At 42.1% G+C, this 19,176-nt stretch overlaps 1 long non-coding RNA gene and 10 other non-coding genes across 12 annotated transcripts; all 11 read left to right on the top strand.

Annotated features, from left to right (window-relative positions):
• The first annotated feature begins 621 nt into the window (after nt 1-621).
• Nucleotides 622-8,375, top strand: LOC143442996 (uncharacterized). 2 transcript variants are annotated; one of them, XR_013111650.1, is made up of 3 exons: nt 622-741; nt 6,840-6,884; nt 8,258-8,375. It is a non-coding gene; the product is annotated as an uncharacterized LOC143442996 (long non-coding RNA). The 2 variants fall into 2 exon arrangements; XR_013111657.1 differs by lacking the exons at nt 6,840-6,884; nt 8,258-8,375 and adding exons at nt 1,112-1,156; nt 2,531-2,672.
• On the top strand, nt 797-873 carry LOC117700195 (small nucleolar RNA SNORD115). The gene has a single exon (XR_004605413.1). It is a non-coding gene; the product is annotated as a small nucleolar RNA SNORD115 (small nucleolar RNA).
• LOC117700181 (small nucleolar RNA SNORD115) lies at nt 2,709-2,785 on the top strand. Its single transcript, XR_004605411.1, has one exon. It is a non-coding gene; the product is annotated as a small nucleolar RNA SNORD115 (small nucleolar RNA).
• LOC117700176 (small nucleolar RNA SNORD115) lies at nt 4,620-4,696 on the top strand. Its single transcript, XR_004605410.1, has one exon. It is a non-coding gene; the product is annotated as a small nucleolar RNA SNORD115 (small nucleolar RNA).
• On the top strand, nt 6,525-6,601 carry LOC117700169 (small nucleolar RNA SNORD115). The gene has a single exon (XR_004605408.1). It is a non-coding gene; the product is annotated as a small nucleolar RNA SNORD115 (small nucleolar RNA).
• Nucleotides 8,376-8,434: 59 nt separating the features above from the next.
• On the top strand, nt 8,435-8,511 carry LOC117700312 (small nucleolar RNA SNORD115). Its single transcript, XR_004605451.1, has one exon. It is a non-coding gene; the product is annotated as a small nucleolar RNA SNORD115 (small nucleolar RNA).
• Nucleotides 8,512-10,339: 1,828 nt separating this feature from the next.
• On the top strand, nt 10,340-10,416 carry LOC117700301 (small nucleolar RNA SNORD115). Its single transcript, XR_004605441.1, has one exon. It is a non-coding gene; the product is annotated as a small nucleolar RNA SNORD115 (small nucleolar RNA).
• Nucleotides 10,417-12,248: 1,832 nt separating this feature from the next.
• LOC117700164 (small nucleolar RNA SNORD115) lies at nt 12,249-12,325 on the top strand. Its single transcript, XR_004605407.1, has one exon. It is a non-coding gene; the product is annotated as a small nucleolar RNA SNORD115 (small nucleolar RNA).
• Nucleotides 12,326-14,155: 1,830 nt separating this feature from the next.
• On the top strand, nt 14,156-14,232 carry LOC117700157 (small nucleolar RNA SNORD115). The gene has a single exon (XR_004605405.1). It is a non-coding gene; the product is annotated as a small nucleolar RNA SNORD115 (small nucleolar RNA).
• Nucleotides 14,233-16,067: 1,835 nt separating this feature from the next.
• On the top strand, nt 16,068-16,144 carry LOC117700152 (small nucleolar RNA SNORD115). The gene has a single exon (XR_004605404.1). It is a non-coding gene; the product is annotated as a small nucleolar RNA SNORD115 (small nucleolar RNA).
• A 1,839-nt stretch (nt 16,145-17,983) lies between these two features.
• Nucleotides 17,984-18,060, top strand: LOC117700147 (small nucleolar RNA SNORD115). The gene has a single exon (XR_004605403.1). It is a non-coding gene; the product is annotated as a small nucleolar RNA SNORD115 (small nucleolar RNA).
• Nucleotides 18,061-19,176: the final 1,116 nt, after the last annotated feature.

Here is a 19,176-nt window from a genome sequence, read left to right as displayed (position 1 = left end):
ATACATTAAGCCTTAAGACATATGCTTCCATGCAGAACATTTGTCACTATCCACTCTGCCTCTGACACACTGCAGAATGTAAGAAAAATGTGTTTCAAAATGACTTGAGACATTCAGTTTAGACCTTGCAGGTGAATGATCCTTCCCCTCAAGGTAGAATGAGAAACTCACAACTTCCTTCAAACAGACTCTAAAATCTCTGTGAGGTTGTCTGTATACTGTGCTTTTTAAAATAACTTGAGGAGCTAAAGCAAAAGTGTTGGAACGTCCAGAGAGTTGAGGTTAAAGGCATATATGCACTGGCTGCTTTTTCTAGATAAAGAATTAAGCCTGTCTTGGGACAAGTTGCTACTTGTGTTTTCCATGTTTCTTGTAGCAAATTAGCCAAGAGAGCTTTTGGGGGTGGGGCTTCTTCATAGACAAGTGGCTGTAGATAGGAATTGTGAGAGAACATACTTCATGATCAGCTGTGCCCTTGACACTCTTAAGAATTCTGAGATACTGGAGTATGGAAATGGGCTTTATTAATGAGAGTACTTACACAAATTCTCTCTCCATAAATTTTGAAATAAAGAAGGGCAATCATGAGCCTTGACATCTTGATCTTTCCTCCTACAGAGAAGTCAATTTTCAAGCTTACAAAGAAGGTTGCCCTTGAGTCCTTGGAAGACCATTGGATGCTGCAGCTCTCTCCATTTCCATGGGCCCTTTTCTAACCTGGAGGCAGTGTTGGTGAGCCTGGTAAGAACTGGGTCTGGGTGATATATAATCATAAGTGGCTGTGTTTTCCCAGCCTGGGTCAATGATGACAACCCAATGTCATGAAGAGAGGTGATGACATCAAAATAAGCCTGTAGGTGTACGCTGAGGCCCGCCCAGGAGGACAGGGTTACAGGAGGTTCTTTAAGTCTTTGGACACCTCTTGGGGGACTTGCCTGAAGTACTCAAATGGCCTTGTCCTTTGACACCTTCTGAGAAATTTTCAAAATCCTTGTTCTCCTTTGCTGGGAAACACTGCTTACTAACAATCACTAAGTCTTTTACTCAACTTGTGTACAATCTGCATGGCATCCACATTGCTTATGCCCCTGTCTTTTCTGGTGGTTTGCAGTCATGTGGCATGCCTTCTTGGAACCAAAACAGTCAGAGATGTCAGGTAAGTGGAATCATCTGTGCTAATGTCTTCCCTTCTCTATAGCTTGTGCCTTTGTGTATTACAGTGTGAGGCTCAGCCAAACTCAAGTGCTTAAGGATAGCTAAACAATAAATCCAAACACGCCAGAAGATTTTCGATTGTGGGTTAAGTTCTACCATGTAGACATATACATTTACGAGGGTGCAGGAATTTTCTTAAAATCTGATTATTCCTAGCCCCATTAATAGGAGCCACCCTTGATGCAATAAGAGGATAACTAACTGCTGAACATGGTATCTGCATCTCCTTGCTCACCACATGAGCAGTTACAGGATCTCAACAGAGGCTTCCAAGCCTGTTCTCAGGACTCTCTTTAAGATGACATGGGAACCAAGAAACAGAGCCTTGATTACTGAGACAAAAGTAGTCTCTAAAAATCCACCATTGCCAACCACCACATGATGTCTTGACAAGGGACCAAAAGTCTAGCAAATTTTCCCAAAATCTTCATTCCAGAGGGAATTTACATATGGGTGTTAGTTGAAGTTGTCTGGGTTGCAATGGAAACAATTCCTTCCCAAATTCCTTCAAAGTATTGGATTCTCTTCTTGCTAAACTTCACCCCTCAACCATCCTCAAATAAAACTTGCCAGGCATGGATTTTTTCATAGGTCAAGCCTTATCTTGTGGAACCTGACACCACTGGGGCTAAATGTCAACTTGCCTCATGTTAGATTCAGGAACTAGGGTCACCTTTTCAGTATCATGGTACTGCAATACATTAAGCCTTAAGACATATGCTTCCATGGCAGAACATTTGTCACTATCCACTCTGCCTCTGACACACTGCAGAATGTAAGAAAATGTGTTTCAAAATGACTTGAGACATTCAGTTTAGACCTTGCAGGTGAATGATCCTTCCCCTCAAGGTAGAATGAGAAACTCACAACATCCTTCAAACAGACTCTAAAATCTCTGTGAGGTTGTCTGTATACTGTGCTTTTTAAAGTAACTTGAGGAGCTCGAGCAAAGTGTTGGCACGTCCAGAGAGTTGAGGTTAAAGGCATATATGCACTGGCTGCTTTTCTAGATAAAGAATTAAGCCTGTCTTGGGACAAGTTGCTACTTTGTGTTTTCCATGTTTCTTGTAGCAAATTAGCCAAGAGAGCTTTTGGGGGTGGGGCTTCTTCATAGACAAGTGGCTGTAGATAGGAATTGTGAGAGAACATACTTCATGATCAGCTGTGCCCTTGACACTCTTAAGAATTCTGAGATACTGGAGTATGGAAATGGGCTTTATTAATGAGAGTACTTACACAAATTCTCTCCTCCATAAATTTTGAAATAAAGAAGGGCAATCAATGAGCCTTGACATCTTGATCTTTCCTCCTACAGAGAAGTCAATTTTCAAGCTTACAAAGAAGGTTGCCCTTGAGTCCTTGGAAGACCATTGGATGCTGCAGCTCTCTCCATTTCCATGGGCCCTTTTCTAACATGGAGGCAGTGTTGGTGAGCCTGGTAAGAACTGGGTCTGGGTGATATATAATCATAAGTGGCTGTGTTTTCCCAGCCTGGGTCAATGATGACAACCCAATGTCATGAAGAGAGGTGATGACATCAAAATAAGCCTGTAGGTGTACGCTGAGGCCCGCCCAGGAGGACAGGGTTACAGGAGGTTCTTTAAGTCTTTGGACACCTCTTGGGGGACTTGCCTGAAGTACTCAAATGGCCTTGTCCTTTGACACCTTCTGAGAAATTTTCAAAATCCTTGTTCTCCTTTGCTGGGAAACACTGCTTTACTAACAATCACTAAGTCTTTTACTCAACTTGTTTACAATCTGCATGGCATCCACATTGCTTATGCCCCTGTCTTTTCTGGTGTTTTGCAGTCATGTGGCATGCCTTCTTGGAGCCAAAACAATCAGAGATGTCAGGTAAGTGGAATCATCTGTGCTAATGTCTTCCCTTCTCTATAGCTTGTGCCTTTGTGTATTACAGTGTGAGGCTCAGCCAAACTCAAGTGCTTAAGGATAGCTAAACAATAAATCCAAACACGCCAGAAGATTTTCGATTGTGGGTTAAGTTCTACCATGTAGACATATACATTTACGAGGGTACAGGAATTTTCTTAAAATCTGATTATTCCTAGCCCCATTAATAGGAGCCACCCTTGATGCAATAAGAGGATAACTACTGCTGAACATGGTAATCTGCATCTTCCTTGCTCACCACATGAGCAGTTACAGGATCTCAACAGAGGCTTCCAAGCCTGTTCTCAGGACTCTCTTTAAGATGACATGGGAACCAAGAAACAGAGCCTTGATTACTGAGACAAAAGTAGTCTATAAAAATCCACCATTGCCAACCACCACATGATGTCTTGACAAGGACCAAAAGTCTAGCAAATTTTCCCAAAATCTTCATTCCAGAGGGAATTTACATATGGGTGTTAGTTGAAGTTGTCTGGGTTGCAATGGAAACAATTCCTTCCCAAATTCCTTCAAAGTATTGGATTCTCTTCTTGCTAAACTTCACCCTCAACCATCCTCAAATAAAACTTGCCAGGCATGGATTTTTCATAGGTCAAGCCTTATCTTTGTGGAACCTGACACCACTGGGCTAAATGTCAACTTGCCTCATGTTAGATTCAGGAACTAGGGTCACCTTTTCAGTATCATGGTACTGCAATACATTAAGCCTTAAGACATATGCTTCCATGGCAGAACATTTGTCACTATCCACTCTGCCTCTGACACACTGCGGAATGTAAGAAAATGTGTTTCAAAATGACTTGAGACATTCAGTTTAGAACTTGCAGGTGAATGATCCTTCCCCTCAAGGTAGAATGAGAAACTCACAACTTCCTTCAAACAGACTCTAAAATCTCTGTGAGGTTGTCTGTATACTGTGCTTTTTAAAGTACCTTGAGGAGCTGGAGCAAAATGTTGGCACGTCCAGAGAGTTGAGGTTAAAGGCATATATGCACTGGCTGCTTTTTCTAGATAAAGAATTAAGCCTGTCTTGGGACAAGTTGCTACTTTGTGTTTTCCATGTTTCTTGTAGCAAATTAGCCAAGAGAGCTTTTGGGGGTGGGGCTTCTTCATAGACAAGTGGCTGTAGATAGGAATTGTGAGAGAACATACTTCATGATCAGCTGTGCCCTTGACACTCTTAAGAATTCTGAGATACTGGAGTATGGAAATGGGCTTTATTAATGAGAGTACTTACACAAATTCTCTCTCCATAAATTTTGAAATAAAGAAGGGCAATCATGAGCCTTGACATCCTTGATCTTTTCCTCCTACAGAGAAGTCAATTTTCAAACTTACAAAGAAGGTTGCCCTTGAGTCCTTGGAAGACCATTGGATGCTGCAGCTCTCTCCATTTCCATGGGCCCTTTTCTAACATGGAGGCAGTGTTGGTGAGCCTGGTAAGAACTGGGTCTGGGTGATATATAATCATAAGTGGCTGTGTTTCCCAGCCTGGGTCAATGATGACAACCCAATGTCATGAAGAGAGGTGATGACATCAAAATAAGCCTGTAGGTGTACGCTGAGGCCCGCCCAGGAGGACAGGGTTACAGGAGGTTCTTTAAGTCTTTGGACACCTCTTGGGGGACTTGCCTGAAGTACTCAAATGGCCTTGTCCTTTGACACCTTCTGAGAAATTTTCAAAATCCTTGTTCTCCTTTGCTGGGAAACACTGCTTACTAACAATCACTAAGTCTTTTACTCAACTTGTGTACAATCTGCATGGCATCCACATTGCTTATGCCCCTGTCTTTTCTGGTGTTTTGCAGTCATGTGGCATGCCTTCTTGGAGCCAAAACAATCAGAGATGTCAGGTAAGTGGAATCATCTGTGCTAATGTCTTCCCTTCTCTATAGCTTGTGCCTTTGTGTATTACAGTGTGAGGCTCAGCCAAACTCAAGTGCTTAAGGATAGCTAAACAATAATCCAAACACGCCAGAAGATTTTCGATTGTGGGTTAAGTTCTACCATGTAGACATATACATTTACGAGGGTGCAGGTTTTTTTCTTAAAATCTGATTATTCTTAGCCCCGTTAATAGGAGCCACCCTTGATGCAATAAGAGGATAACTAACTGCTGAACATGGAATCTGCATCTTCCTTGCTCACCACATGAGCAGTTACAGGATCTCAACAGAGGCTTCCAAGCCTGTTCTCAGGACTCTCTTTAGATGACATGGGAACCAAGAAACAGAGCCTTGATTACTGAGACAAAAGTAGTCTCTAAAAATCCACCATTGCCAACCACCACATGATGTCTTGACAAGGGACCAAAAGTCTAGCAAATTTTCCCAAAATCTTCATTCCAGAGGGAATTTACATATGGGTGTTAGTTGAAGTTGTCTGGGTTGCAATGGAAACAATTCCTTCCCAAATTCCTTCAAAGTATTGGATTCTTTTCTTGCTAAACTTCACCCCTCAACCATCCTCAAATAAAACTTGCCAGGCATGGATTTTTTCATAGGTCAACCCTTATCTTCTGGAACCTGACACCACTGGGCTAAATGTCAACTTGCCTCATGTTAGATTCAGGAACTAGGGTCACCTTTTCAGTATCATGGTACTGCAATACATTAGCCTTAAGACATATGCTTCCATGGCAGAACATTTGTCACTATCCACTCTGCCTCTGACACACTGCAGAATGTAAGAAAATGTGTTTCAAAATGACTTGAGACATTCAGTTTAGAACTTGCAGGTGAATGATCCTTCCCTCAAGGTAGAATGAGAAACTCACAACTTCCTTCAAACAGACTCTAAAATCTCTGTGAGGTTGTCTGTATACTGTGCTTTTTAAAATAACTTGAGGAGCTCGAGCAAAGTGTTGGCAGGTCCAGAGAGTTGAGGTTAAAGGCATATATGCACTGGCTGCTTTTTCTAGATAAAGAATTAAGCCTGTCTTGGGACAAGTTGCTACTTGGTGTTTTCCATGTTTCTTGTAGCAAATTAGCCAAGAGAGCTTTTGGGGGTGGGGCTTCTTCATAGACAAGTGGCTGTAGATAGGAATTGTGAGAGAACATACTTCATGATCAGCTGTGCCCTTGACACTCTTAAGAATTCTGAGATACTGGAGTATGGAAATGGGCTTTATTAATGAGAGTACTTACACAAATTCTCTCTCCATAAATTTTGAAATAAAGAAGGGCAATCATGATGCCTTGACATCTTGATCTTTCCTCCTACAGAGAAGTCAATTTTCAAGCTTACAAAGAAGGTTGCCCTTGAGTCCTTGGAAGACCATGGATGCTGCAGCTCTCTCCATTTCCATGGGCCTTTTCTACATGGAGGCAGTGTTGGTGAGCCTGGTAAGAACTGGGTCTGGGTGATATATAATCATAAGTGGCTGTGTTTCCCAGCCTGGGTCAATGATGACAACCCAATGTCATGAAGAGAGGTGATGACATCAAAATAAGCCTGTAGGTGTACGCTGAGGCCCGCCCAGGAGGACAGGGTTACAGGAGGTTCTTTAAGTCTTTGGACACCTCTTGGGGGACTTGCCTGAAGTACTCAAATGGCCTTGTCCTTTGACACCTCCTGAGAAATTTTCAAAATCCTTGTTCTCCTTTGCTGGGAAACACTGCTTACTAACAATCACTAAGTCTTTTACTCAACTTGTGTACAATCTGCATGGCATCCACATTGCTTATGCCCCTGTCTTTTCTGGTGTTTTGCAGTCATGTGGCATGCCTTCTTGGAGCCAAAACAGTCAGAGATGTCAGGTAAGTGGAATCATCTGTGCTAATGTCTTCCCTTCTCTATAGCTTGTGCCTTTGTGTATTACAGTGTGAGGCTCAGCCAAACTCAAGTGCTTAAGGATAGCTAAACAATAAATCCAAACACGCCAGAAGATTTTCGATTGTGGGTTAAGTTCTACCATGTAGACATATACATTTACGAGGGTACAGGAATTTTCTTAAAATCTGATTATTCCTAGCCCCATTAATAGGAGCCACCCTTGATGCAATAAGAGGATAACTAACTGCTGAACATGGTATCTGCATCTTCCTTGCTCACCACATGAGCAGTTACAGGATCTCAACAGAGGCTTCCAAGCCTGTTCTCAGGACTCTCTTTAAGATGACATGGGAACCAAGAAACAGAGCCTTGATTACTGAGACAAAAGTAGTCTATAAAAATCCACCATTGCCAACCACCACATGATGTCTTGACAAGGGACCAAAAGTCTAGCAAATTTTCCCAAAATCTTCATTCCAGAGGGAATTTACATATGGGTGTTAGTTGAAGTTGTCTGGGTTGCAATGGAAACAATTCCTTCCCAAATTCCTTCAAAGTATTGGATTCTCTTCTTGCTAAACTTCACCCCTCAACCATCCTCAAATAAAACTTGCCAGGCATGGATTTTTTCATAGGTCAAGCCTTATCTTGTGGAACCTGACACCACTGGGCTAAATGTCAACTTGCCTCATGTTAGATTCAGGAACTAGGGTCACCTTTTCAGTATCATGGTACTGCAATACATTAAGCCTTAAGACATATGCTTCCATGGCAGAACATTTGTCACTATCCACTCTGCCTCTGACACACTGCAGAATGCAAGAAAATGTGTTTCAAAATGACTTGAGACATTCAGTTTAGACCTTGCAGGTGAATGATCCTTCCCCTCAAGGTAGAATGAGAAACTCACAACTTCCTTCAAACAGACTCTAAAATCTCTGTGAGGTTGTCTGTATACTGTGCTTTTTAAAATAACTTGAGGAGCTCGAGCAAAGTGTTGGCACGTCCAGAGAGTTGAGGTTAAAGGCATATATGCACTGGCTGCTTTTTCTAGATAAAGAATTAAGCCTGTCTTGGGACAAGTTGCTACTTTGTGTTTTCCATGTTTCTTGTAGCAAATTAGCCAAGAGAGCTTTTGGGGGTGGGGCTTCTTCATAGACAAGTGGCTGTAGATAGGAATTGTGAGAGAACATACTTCATGATCAGCTGTGCCCTTGACACTCTTAAGAATTCTGAGATACTGGAGTATGGAAATGGGCTTTATTAATGAGAGTACTTACACAAATTCTCTCTCCATAAATTTTGAAATAAAGAAGGGCAATCATGAGCCTTGACATCTTGATCTTTCCTCCTACAGAGAAGTCAATTTTCAAGCTTACAAAGAAGGTTGCCCTTGAGTCCTTGGAAGACCATTGGATGCTGCAGCTCTCTCCATTTCCATGGGCCCTTTTCTAACATGGAGGCAGTGTTGGTGAGCCTGGTAAGAACTGGGTCTGGTGATATATAATCATAAGTGGCTGTGTTTTCCCAGCCTGGGTCAATGATGACAACCCAATGTCATGAAGAGAGGTGATGACATCAAATAAGCCTGTCAGGTGTACGCTGAGGCCCGCCCAGGAGGACAGGGTTACAGGAGGTTCTTTAAGTCTTGGACACCTCTTGGGGGACTTGCCTGAAGTACTCAAATGGCCTTGTCCTTTGACACCTTCTGAGAAATTTTCAAATCCTTGTTCTCCTTTGCTGGGAAACACTGCTTACTAACAATCACTAAGTCTTTTACTCAACTTGTGTACAATCTGCATGGCATCCACATTGCTTATGCCCCTGTCTTTTCTGGTGTTTTGCAGTCATGTGGCATGCCTTCTTGGAGCCAAAACAATCAGAGATGTCAGGTAAGTGAATCATCTGTGCTAATGTCTTTCCCTTCTCTATAGCTTGTGCCTTTGTGTATTACAGTGTGAGGCTCAGCCAAACTCAAGTGCTTAAGGATAGCTAAACAATAAATCCAAACACGCCAGGAAGATTTTCGATTGTGGGTTAAGTTCTACCATGTAGACATATACATTACGAGGGTGCAGGAATTTTCTTAAAATCTGATTATTCTAGCCCCATTAATAGGAGCCACCCTTGATGCAATAAGAGGATAACTAACTGCTGAACATGGTAATCTGCATCTTCCTTGCTCACCACATGAGCAGTTACAGGATCTCACAGAGGCTTCCAAGCTGTTCTCAGGACTCTCTTTAAGATGACATGGGAACCAAGAAACAGAGCCTTGATTACTGAGACAAAAGTAGTCTATAAAAATCCACCATTGCCAACCACCACATGATGTCTTGACAAGGGACCAAAGTCTAGCAAATTTTCCCAAAATCTTCATTCCAGAGGGAATTTACATATGGGTGTTAGTTGAAGTTGTCTGGGTTGCAATGGAAACAATTCCTTCCCAAATTCCTTCAAAGTATTGGATTCTCTTCTTGCTAAACTTCTACCCCTCAACCATCCTCAAATAAAACTTGCCAGGCATGGATTTTTTCATAGGTCAAGCCTTATCTTGTGGAACCTGACACCACTGGGCTAAATGTCAACTTGCCTCATGTTAGATTCAGGAACTAGGGTCACCTTTTCAGTATCATGGTACTGCAATACATTAAGCCTTAAGACATATGCTTCCATGGCAGAACATTTGTCACTATCCACTCTGCCTCTGACACACTGCGGAATGTAAGAAAATGTGTTTCAAAATGACTTGAGACATTCAGTTTAGAACTTGCAGAGTGAATGATCCTTCCCCTCAAGGTAGAATGAGAAACTCACAACTTCCTTCAAACAGACTCTAAAATCTCTGTGAGGTTGTCTGTATACTGTGCTTTTTAAAATAACTTGAGGAGCTCGAGCAAAGTGTTGGCACGTCCAGAGAGTTGAGGTTAAGGCATATATGCACTGGCTGCTTTTTCTAGATAAGAATTAAGCCTGTCTTGGGACAAGTTGCTACTTGTGTTTTCCATGTTTCTTGTAGCAAATTAGCCAAGAGAGCTTTTGGGGGTGGGGCTTCTTCATAGACAAGTGGCTGTAGATAGGAATTGTGAGAGAACATACTTCATGATCAGCTGTGCCCTTGACACTCTTAAGAATTCTGAGATACTGGAGTATGGAAATGGGCTTTATTAATGAGAGTACTTACACAAATTCTCTCTCCATAAATTTTGAAATAAAGAAGGGCAATCATGAGCCTTGACATCTTGATCTTTCCTCCTACAGAGAAGTCAATATTCAAGCTTACAAAGAAGGTTGCCCTTGAGTCCTTGGAAGACCATTGGATGCTGCAGCTCTCTCCATTTCCATGGGCCCTTTTCTAACCTGGAGGCAGTGTTGGTGAGCCTGGTAAGAACTGGGTCTGGGTGATATATAATCATAAGTGGCTGTGTTTTCCCAGCCTGGGTCAATGATGACAACCCAATGTCATGAAGAGAGGTGATGACATCAAAATAATCCTGTAGGTGTACGCTGAGGCCGCCCAGGAGGACAGGGTTACAGGAGGTTCTTTAAGTCTTTGGACACCTCTTGGGGGACTTGCCTGAAGTACTCAAATGGCCTTGTCCTTTGACACCTTCTGAGAAATTTTCAAAATCCTTGTTCTCCTTTGCTGGGAAACACTGCTTACTAACAATCACTAAGTCTTTTACTCAACTTGTGTACAATCTGCATGGCATCCACATTGCTTATGCCCCTGTCTTTTCTGGTGTTTTGCAGTCATGTGGCATGCCTTCTTGGAGCCAAAACAATCAGAGATGTCAGGTAAGTGGAATCATCTGTGCTAATGTCTTCCCTTCTCTATAGCTTGTGCCTTTGTGTATTACAGTGTGAGGCTCAGCCAAACTCAAGTGCTTAAGGATAGCTAAACAATAAATCCAAACACGCCAGAAGATTTTCGATTGTGGGTTAAGTTCTACCATGTAGACATATACATTTACGAGGGTACAGGAATTTTCTTAAAATCTGATTATTCCTAGCCCCATTAATAGGAGCCACCCTTGATGCAATAAGAGGATAACTAACTGCTGAACATGGTATCTGCATCTTCCTTGCTCACCACATGAGCAGTTACAAGATCTCAACAGAGGCTTCCAAGCCTGTTCTCAGGACTCTCTTTAAGATGACATTGGAACCAAGAAACAGAGCCTTGATTACTGAGACAAAAGTAGTCTATAAAAATCCACCATTGCCAACCACCACATGATGTCTTGACAAGGGACCAAAAGTCTAGCAAATTTTCCCAAAATCTTCATTCCAGAGGGAATTTACATATGGGTGTTAGTTGAAGTTGTCTGGGTTGCAATGGAAACAATTCCTTCCCAAATTCCTTCAAAGTATTGGATTCTTTTCTTGCTAAACTTCACCCCTCAACCATCCTCAAATAAAACTTGCCAGGCATGGATTTTTTCATAGGTCAAGCCTTATATTCTGGAACCTGACACCACTGGGCTAAATGTCAACTTGCCTCAAGTTAGATTCAGGAACTAGGGTCACCTGTTCAGTATCATGGTACTGCAATACATTAAGCCTTAAGACATATGCTTCCATGGCAGAACATTTGTCACTATCCACTCTGCCTCTGACACACTGCAGAATGTAAGAAAATGTGTTTCAAAATGACTTGAGACATTCAGTTTAGACCTTGCAGGTGAATGATCCTTCCCCTCAAGGTAGAATGAGAAACTCACAACTTCCTTCAAACAGACTCTAAAATCTCTGTGAGGTTGTCTGTATACTGTGCTTTTTAAAATAACTTGAGGAGCTCGAGCAAAGTGTTTGCACGTCCAGAGAGTTGAGGTTAAAGGCATATATGCACTGGCTGCTTTTTCTAGATAAAGAATTAAGCCTGTCTTGGGACAAGTTGCTACTTTGTGTTTTCCATGTTTCTTGTAGCAAATTAGCCAAGAGAGCTTTTGGGGGTGGGGCTTCTTCATAGACAAGTGGCTGTTGATAGGAATTGTGAGAGAACATACTTCATGATCAGCTGTGCCCTTGACACTCTTAAGAATTCTGAGATACTGGAGTATGGAAATGGGCTTATTAATGAGAGTACTTACACAAATTCTCTCTCCATAAATTTTGAAATAAAGAAGGGCAATCATGAGCCTTGACATCTTGATCTTTCCTCCTACAGAGAAGTCAATTTTCAAGCTTACAAAGAAGGTTGCCCTTGAGTCCTTGGAAGACCATTGGATGCTGCAGCTCTCTCCATTTCCATGGGCCCTTTTCTAACATGGAGGCAGTGTTGGTGAGCCTGGTAAGAACTGGGTCTGGGTGATATATAATCATAAGTGGCTGTGTTTTCCCAGCCTGGGTCAATGATGACAACCCAATGTCATGAAGAGAGGTGATGACATCAAAATAAGCCTGTAGGTGTACGCTGAGGCCCGCCCAGGAGGACAGGGTTACAGGAGGTTCTTTAAGTCTTTGGACACCTCTTGGGGGACTTGCCTGAAGTACTCAAATGGCCTTGTCTTTGACACCTTCTGAGAAATTTTCAAAATCCTTGTTCTCCTTTGCTGGGAAACACTGCTTACTAACAATCACTAAGTCTTTTACTCAACTTGTGTACAATCTGCATGGCATCCACATTGCTTATGCCCCTGTCTTTTCTGGTGTTTTGCAGTCATGTGGATGCCTTCTTGGAGCCAAAACAATCAGAGATGTCAGGTAAGTGGAATCATCTGTGCTAATGTCTTCCCTTCTCTATAGCTTGTGCCTTTGTGTATTACAGTGTGAGGCTCAGCCAAACTCAAGTGCTTAAGGATAGCTAAACAATAAATCCAAACACGCCAGAAGATTTTCGATTGTGGGTTAAGTTCTACCATGTAGACATATACATTTACGAGGGTGCAGGAATTTCTTAAATCTGATTATTCCTAGCCCCATTAATAGGAGCCACCCTTGATGCAATAAGAGGATAACTAACTGCTGAACATGGTATCTGCATCTTCCTTGCTCACCACATGAGCAGTTACAAGATCTCAACAGAGGCTTCCAAGCCTGTTCTCAGGACTCTCTTTAAGATGACATGGGAACCAAGAAACAGAGCCTTGATTACTGAGACAAAAGTAGTCTATAAAAATCCACCATTGCCAACCACCACATGATGTCTTGACAAGGGACCAAAAGTCTAGCAAATTTTCCCAAAATCTTCATTCCAGAGGGAATTTACATATGGGTGTTAGTTGAACTTGTCTGGGTTGCAATGGAAACAATTCCTTCCCAAATTCCTTCAAAGTATTGGATTCTCTTCTTGCTAAACTTCACCCCTCAACCATCCTCAAATAAAACTTGCCAGCCATGGATTTTTTCATAGGTCAAGCCTTATTTTGTGGAACCTGACACCACTGGGCTAAATGTCAACTTGCCTCATGTTAGATTCAGGAACTAGGGTCACCTTTTCAGTATCATGGTACTGCAATACATTAAGCCTTAAGACATATGCTTCCATGGCAGAACATTTGTCACTATCCACTCTGCCTCTTACACACTGTGGAATGTAAGAAAATGTGTTTCAAAATGACTTGAGACATTCAGTTTAGAACTTGCAGGTGAATGATCCTTCCCCTCAAGGTAGAATGAGAAACTCACAACTTCCTTCAAACAGACTCTAAAATCTCTGTGAGGTTGTCTGTATACTGTGCTTTTTAAAGTACCTTGAGGAGCTCGAGCAAAGTGTTGGCACGTCCAGAGAGTTGAGGTTAAAGGCATATATGCACTGGCTGCTTTTTCTAGATAAAGAATTAAGCCTGTCTTGGGACAAGTTGCTACTTTGTGTTTTCCATGTTTCTTGTAGCAAATTAGCCAAGAGAGCTTTTGGGGGTGGGGCTTCTTCATAGACAACTGGGTGTAGATAGGAATTGTGAGAGAACATACTTCATGATCAGCTGTGCCCTTGACACTCTTAAGAGTTCTGAGATACTGGAGTATGGAAATGGGCTTTATTAATGAGAGTACTTACACAAATTCTCTCTCCATAAATTTTGAAATAAAGAAGGGCAATCATGAGCCTTGACATCTTGATCTTTCCTCCTACAGAGAAGTCAATTTTCAAAGCTTACAAAGAAGGTTGCCCTTGAGTCCTTGGAAGACCATTGGATGCTGCAGCTCTCTCCATTTCCATGGGCCCTTTCTAACATGGAGGCAGTGTTGGTGAGCCTGGTAAGAACTGGGTCTGGGTGATATATAATCATAAGTGGCTGTGTTTTCCCAGCCTGGGTCAATGATGACAACCCAATGTCATGAAGAGAGGTGATGACATCAAAATAAGCCTGTAGGTGTACGCTGAGGCCCGCCCAGGAGGACAGGGTTACAGGAGGTTCTTTAAGTCTTTGGATGCCTCTTGGGGGACTTGCCTGAAGTACTCAAATGGCCTTGTCCTTTGACACCTTCTGAGAAATTTTCAAAATCCTTGTTCTCCTTTGCTGGGAAACACTGCTTACTAACAATCACTAAGTCTTTTACTCAACTTGTGTACAATCTGCATGGCATCCACATTGTTTATGCTCCAGTCTTTTCTGGTGTTTTGCAGTCATGTGGCATGCCTTCTTGGAGCCAAAACAATCAGAGATGTCAGTTAAGTGGAATCATCTGTGCTAATGTCTTCCCTTCTCTATAGCTTGTGCCTTTGTGTATTACAGTGTGAGGCTCAGCCAAACTCAAGTGCTTAAGGATAGCTAAACAATAAATCCAAACACGCCAGGAGATTTTCGATTGTGGGTTAAGTTCTACCATGTAGACATATACATTTACGAGGGTACAGGAATTTTCTTAAAATCTGATTATTCTTAGCCCCGTTAATAGGAGCCACCCTTGATGCAATAAGAGGATAACTAACTGCTGAACATGGAATCTGCATCTTCCTTGCTCACCACATGAGCAGTTACAGGATCTCAACAGAGGCTTCCAAGCCTGTTCTCAGGACTCTCTTTAAGATGACATGGGAACCAAGAAACAGAGCCTTGATTACTGAGACAAAAGTAGTCTCTATAAATCCACCATTGCCAACCACCACATGATGTCTTGACAAGGGACCAAAAGTCTAGCAAATTTTCCCAAAATCTTCATTCCAGAGGGAATTTACATATGGGTGTTAGTTGAAGTTGTCTGGGTTGCAATGGAAACAATTCCTTCCCAAATTCCTTCAAAGTATTGGATTCAATTCTTGCTAAACTTCACCCCTCAACCATCCTCAAATAAAACTTACCAGCCATGGATTTTTTCATAGGTCAAGCCTTATTTTGTGGAACCTGACACCACTGGGCTAAATGTCAACTTGCCTCATGTTAGATTCAGGAACTAGGGTCACCTTTTCAGTATCATGGTACTGCAATACATTAAGCCTTAAGACATATGCTTCCATGGCAGAACGTTTGTCACTATCCACTCTGCCTCTGACACACTGCAGAATGTAAGAAAATGTGTTTCAAAATGACTTGAGACATTCAGTTTAGAACTTGCAGGTGAATGATCCTTCCCCTCAAGGTAGAATGAGAAACTCACAACTTCCTTCAAACAGGACTCTAAAATCTCTGTGAGTTGTCTGTATACTGTGCTTTTAAAATAACTTGAGGAGCTCGAGCAAAGTGTTGGCACGTCCAGAGAGTTGAGGTTAAAGGCATATATGCACTGGCTGCTTTTTCTAGATAAGAATTAAGCCTGTCTTGGGACAAGTTGCTACTTTGTGTTTTTCCATGTTTTCTTGTAGCAAATTAGCCAAGAGAGCTTTGGGGGTGGGGCTTCTTCATAGACAAGTGGCTGTAGATAGGAATTGTGAGAGAACATACTTCATGATCAGCTGTGCCCTTGACACTCTTAAGAATTCTGAGATACTGGAGTATGGAAATGGGCTTTATTAATGAGAGTACTTACACAAATTCTCTCTCCATAAATTTTGAAATAAAGAAGGGCAATCATGAGCCTTGACATGCTTGATCTTTCCTCCTACAGAGAAGTCAATTTTCAAAGCTTACAAAGAAGGTTGCCCTTGAGTCCTTGGAAGACCATTGGATGCTGCAGCTCTCTCCATTTCCATGGGCCCTTTTCTAACATGGAGGCAGTGTTGGTGAGCCTGGTAAGAACTGGGTCTGGGTGATATATAATCATAAGTGGCTGTGTTTTCCCAGCCTGGGTCAATGATGACAACCCAATGTCATGAAGAGAGGTGATGACATCAAAATAAGCCTGTAGGTGTACGCTGAGGCCCGCCCAGGAGGACAGGGTTACAGGAGGTTTCTTTAAGTCTTTGGACACCTCTTGGGGGACTTGCCTGAAGTACTCAAATGGCCTTGTCCTTTGACACCTTCTGAGAAATTTTCAAAATCCTTGTTCTCCTTTGCTGGGAAACACTGCTTACTAACAATCACTAAGTCTTTTACTCAACTTGTGTACAATCTGCATGGCATCCACATTGCTTATGCCCCTGTCTTTTCTGGTGTTTTGCAGTCATGTGGCATGCCTTCTTGGAGCCAAAACAATCAGAGATGTCAGGTAAGTGGAATCATCTGTGCTAATGTCTTCCCTTCTCTATAGCTTGTGCCTTGTGTATTACAGTGTGAGGCTCAGCCAAACTCAAGTGCTTAAGGATAGCTAAACAATAAATCCAAACACGCCAGAAGATTTTCGATTGTGGGTTAAGTTCTACCATGTAGACATATACATTTACGAGGGTACAGGAATTTTCTTAAAATCTGATTATTCCTAGCCCATTAATAGGAGCCACCCTTGATGCAATAAGAGGATAACTAACTGCTGAACATGGTAATCCTGCATCTTCCTTGCTCACCACATGAGCAGTTACAGGATCTCAACAGAGGCTTCCAAGCCTGTTCTCAGGACTCTCTTTAAGATGACATGGGGAAACCAAGAAACAGAGCCTTGATTACTGAGACAAAAGTAGTCTATAAAAATCCACCATTGCCAACCACCACATGATGTCTTGACAAGGTGACCAAAAGTCTAGCAAATTTTCCCAAAATCTTCATTCCAGAGGGAATTTACATATGGGTGTTAGTTGAAGTGTCTGGGTTGCAATGGAAACAATTCCTTCCCAAATTCCTTCAAAGTATTGGATTCTCTTCTTGCTAAACTTCACCCCTCAACCATCCTCAAATAAAACTTGCCAGGCATGGATTTTTTTTCATAGGTCAAGCCTTATCTTGTGGAACCTGACACCACTGGGCTAAATGTCAACTTGCCTCATGTTAGATTCAGGAACTAGGGTCACCTTTTCAGTATCATGGTACTGCAATACATTAAGCCTTAAGACATATGCTTCCATGGCAGAACATTTTGTCACTATCCACTCTGCCTCTGACACACTGCAGAATGTAAGAAAATGTGTTTCAAAATGACTTGAGACATTCAGTTTAGAACTTGCAGGTGAATGATCCTTCCCCTCAAGGTAGAATGAGAAACTCACAACTTCCTTCAAACAGACTCTAAAATCTCTGTGAGGTTGTCTGTATACTGTGCTTTTTAAAATAACTTGAGGAGCTCGAGCAAAGTGTTGGCACGTCCAGAGAGTTGAGGTTAAAGGCATATATGCACTGGCTGCTTTTCTAGATAAAGAATTAAGCCTGTCTGTGGACAAGTTGCTACTTTGTGTTTTCCATGTTTCTTGTAGCAAATTAGCAAGAGAGCTTTTGGGGGTGGGGCTTCTTCATAGACAAGTGGCTGTTGATAGGAATTGTGAGAGAACATACTTCATGATCAGCTGTGCTCTTGACACTCTTAAGAATTCTGAGATACTGGAGTGTGGAAATGGGCTTTATTAATGAGAGTACTTACACAAATTCTCTCTCCATAAATTTTGAAATAAGAAGGGCAATCATGAGCCTTGACATCTTGATCTTTCCTCCTACCGAGAAGTCAATTTTCAAGCTTACAAAGAAGGTTGCCCTTGAGTCCTTGGAAGACCATTGGATGCTGCAGCTCTCTTCCATTTCCATGGGCCCTTTTCTAACCTCGGAGGCAGTGTTGGTGAGCCTGTAAGAACTGGGTCGTGGGTGATATATAATCATAAGTGGCTGTGTTTTCCCAGCCTGGGTCAATGATGACAACCCAATGTCATGAAGAGAGGTGATGACATCAAAATAAGCCTGTAGGTGTACGCTGAGGCCCCGCCCAGGAGGACAGGGTTACAGGAGGTTCTTTAAGTCTTTGGACACCTCTTGGGGGACTTGCCTGAAGTACTCAAATGGCCTTGTCCTTTGACACCTTCTGAGAAATTTTCAAAATCCTTGTTCTCCTTTGCTGGGAAATACTGCTTACTAACAATCACTAAGTCTTTTACTCAACTTGTGTACAATCTGCATGGCATCCACATTGCTTATGCCCCTGTCTTTTCTGGTGTTTTGCAGTCATGTGGCATGCCTTCTTGGAGCCAAAACAATCAGAGATGTCAGGTAAGTGGAATCATCTGTGCTAATGTCTTCCCTTCTCTATAGCTTGTGCCTTTGTGTATTACAGTGTGAGGCTCAGCCAAACTCAAGTGCTTAAGGATAGCTAAACAATAAATCCAAACACGCCAGGAGATTTTCGATTGTGGGTTAAGTTCTACCATGTAGACATATACATTTACGAGGGTACAGGAATTTTCTTAAAATCTGATTATTCCTAGCCCCATTAATAGGAGCCACCCTTGATGCAATAAGAGGATAACTAACTGCTGAACATGGTATCTGCATCTTCCTTGCTCACCACATGAGCAGTTACAGGATCTCAACAGAGGCTTCCAAGCCTGTTCTCAGGACTCTCTTTAAGATGACATGGGAACCAAGAAACAGAGCCTTGATTACTGAGACAAAAGTAGTCTATAAAAATCCACCATTGCCAACCACCACATGATGTCTTGACAAGGGACCAAAAGTCTAGCAAATTTTCCCAAAATCTTCATTCCAGAGGGAATTTACATATGGGTGTTAGTTGAAGTTGTCTGGGTTGCAATGGAAACAATTCCTTCCCAAATTCCTTCAAAGTATTGGATTCTTTTCTTGCTAAACTTCACCCCTCAACCATCCTCAAATAAAACTTGCCAGGCATGGATTTTTTCATAGGTCAAGCCTTATCTTGTGGAACCTGACACCACTGGGCTAAATGTCAACTTGCCACAAGTTAGATTCAGGAACTAGGGTCACCTTTTCAGTATCATGGTACTGCAATACATTAAGCCTTAAGACATATGCTTCCATGGCAGAACATTTGTCACTATCCACTCTGCCTCTGACACACTGCAGA

This window comes from Arvicanthis niloticus, chromosome 1 (genome assembly GCF_011762505.2).
Source record: "Arvicanthis niloticus isolate mArvNil1 chromosome 1, mArvNil1.pat.X, whole genome shotgun sequence".
In the NCBI taxonomy this organism is placed as follows: Eukaryota; Metazoa; Chordata; class Mammalia; order Rodentia; family Muridae; genus Arvicanthis; species Arvicanthis niloticus.
Note: the sequence above shows the minus strand (reverse complement) of the source record. Positions and strands in the feature narration are given on the sequence as shown.